This window comes from Peromyscus eremicus, chromosome 8a, assembly GCF_949786415.1.
Source record: "Peromyscus eremicus chromosome 8a, PerEre_H2_v1, whole genome shotgun sequence".
NCBI lineage: Eukaryota > Metazoa > Chordata > Mammalia > Rodentia > Cricetidae > Peromyscus > Peromyscus eremicus.
The window spans coordinates 31313928-31316465 of NC_081423.1; the positions used below are offsets into that span (position 1 = coordinate 31313928).

The 2538-nt window shown below is 40.9% G+C and overlaps 1 non-coding gene across 1 annotated transcript; it reads right to left on the reverse strand.

Annotated features, from left to right (window-relative positions):
- Positions 1–270: 270 nt before the first annotated feature.
- LOC131918174 (U1 spliceosomal RNA) lies at positions 271–436 on the reverse strand. Its single transcript, XR_009380909.1, has one exon. It is a non-coding gene; the product is annotated as a U1 spliceosomal RNA (small nuclear RNA).
- Positions 437–2538: the final 2102 nt, after the last annotated feature.

A 2538-nucleotide genomic window follows, 5' to 3' on the forward strand; every position in this document is an offset into this window, starting at 1 on the left:
GAGCTTGCCATCTTGTTGGTGTCTCTAAGGATTTTCTTAATATTTATTATTATTTTTTGTGTACATGGCATGTGAATGCAGACACATACATGCCATAGCATGTGTAGGGAGGTCAGAGGACAAGTTCTAGAGCGGGTTCTCTCCTTCTACCTTTATGTGGGTTCCAGGAATCAAAATCAGTCTGCCACACTCAAACAGCAAGCACCTTTTACCTGCTAAGCATCCTGTCCACATCTCAATAAAGTTTTGGGGGGTTTTGTTGTTTTTCAATATGGGAAAGGGCAAATACAGTGCCTCATTTTCACAAATTATGCACTGGGGTTTCCCCTATTTGAGGAAAATCATAGGAATCAGCACATCGGCAGTGCAGTGGACAAGCTGAGCCTTGGGGAAACCATCGTCATCATCGTGGTATTCCCCACTGCTAGGGAAGTGTACATCTCAATGATGTTAATACATAAACTCTACCTGATTTCTCACTTTGTGAACCATGTTGGAGAACATCTCACTCCTAGCTTGTCTTTGGAATCAACCAATTCCAGAATCCCGCTGGAAAGGTTTCTACCAGTTCTCTCTTGCCTACAGGATCCTCTTGTGCATCAGAGGTGCTAGAAACTCCTTAATATCTGCCACATTCATATGCACACTCTGCACAAGGACCTTATCCCACACAGACCTCAATCCTCAAGTGATTCACTCTCCTGCATCATACCTGTGGCTTCTGCGACTGCGGAGTTTCTTGGCTTGTTCTCAGAACCACCTCCTGCCCTCCTACTCTGCTCTGTGTCTTGGAAAACTAGAACCCCTTCTCACTGATTCTATGTAGACTCACCCTATGAAGGATACTGGAATATGTCAGTAAAGGAGAAACCAAGTATTCACCCCTCTTACTATCTTATGTAGTTTTTTTGTTTTGTTTTGTTTTTTGTTTTTTGTTTTTTTTGGGGGGGGTTGGTTTTTTTGTTTTTTGGTTTTTTTTTTTTTTAGCAGAGGGGGCATCTCCAGTGTGCCTGTCTCCGAAGCCTATCTCCGACAGAGCAGCCCTGTCCATAGTCTCATTCTGTTCTGGTGGCTGGCATGTTTGCTTGAATAACTACCCCACTACCTCCTGTAGTCTCTTCAAGCTTCCTATGCAACCCTTTGTACATCATGCTCATGGTTGCTCTTGTACCTTTTCTGATTATTTAAATCCTGTATTTTCATTTCTTCTGTTGAACTATACAGGGCAGCATAAATAAATAAATAAATAAATAAATAAATAAATAAATAAATAATAACCCTGACTGAAAGCTTAGCAATACAAAAAGGAATGGTTTGGTTTGGTTTTCCCTAACTTTATTGCTAGCACATGACAGAAAGGGTAGTTTGAAGGAGGGACATCTGCCTTTTCCCATTGCTTGGGAGGCCCTAAAGTGGGGGCTATTAAGGAAGCATGATTTTGTAACATCTTCTATCTGTTCAGATAGAAGTTTGGAAGAAACTTTTCAAGTAGCAGTCATGTTCTTTTCCACAGACACATTTTTTTCTTTATGGAAAGAGAAAACATTATATATTTTTTTTTTTGCTCAGATAGGAGGATGCTGATGAGGAGGAGGAGATGGAGGCTTAGCATCAAACGACCAACCTGGCAACTGATGTTTTTCCCATCTCCTATCTAACTCTCAAAGTGGGGGGAGGATAAAAAGCAATTTGATTCCCAAATGTAACCAATATCTAACTCAATACATTGCTTAAGTAAATGCTCCAATTTCTGAATGGAATTGAATTGTACACAAGACTAAAAGGCCTGGCTTAATATAGAAAGTTGTTAAAACCCATAGAAAGAATACATCCAGATGAGAGATATACATATGAGAGCCAGTAAGTTTTCCAGGATCCATGTCTGTTTGGTTCTGTTTTGCTTTGCAGGACACTTTTCCATCTTTGTTTGATGTACATCCTCATATTGTTAGTTAGGCAAACAAGTATCTTAGGGATCCTTCAGATTCAAGTCACAGGAACTCACGCAAACTATTGCAATTATACAAAATATAGTCAGAGTATGTTATCTTGTAGAAGCCATCCACCCTGTGAATCCCACAAAGAGAAAATGCAGTCAAAGAGAAAAGTTTGGAACCAAGTCCAGAAGACCATCAGCAGCCGAATTCTCTGCCTATATCACTCTCCACTAACCTTGATTTTAGCTGCTCTCACCTTTGTGAAAATGGGCCCTGGCTTCTCTGTGAGGATAGCAGAAATGCTTATCTCATATCCTTGACATCTAACTTAGCCAGCACTCAGTTCCCACTAGCCTGGGGCCTGCCAATGGTCTTTAAATTCTCACTCTAATCACAGCAACTCCATCTGACTCAACATGAGTCAGGTATCTCCTTCCAGTCATTTGAGTTTTATGTAGGCAAAGGAGGTCATATACCACAAGCATTATTGCACGATTGCTCCTATCTGCAAAATAATCATAAAAGAGCAGATGGTTGCAGTGGTGGGGAGAACACCTCTGAAGCATCTCATCTCAGTAAAGAGGCTACTGCAGAAGCATGC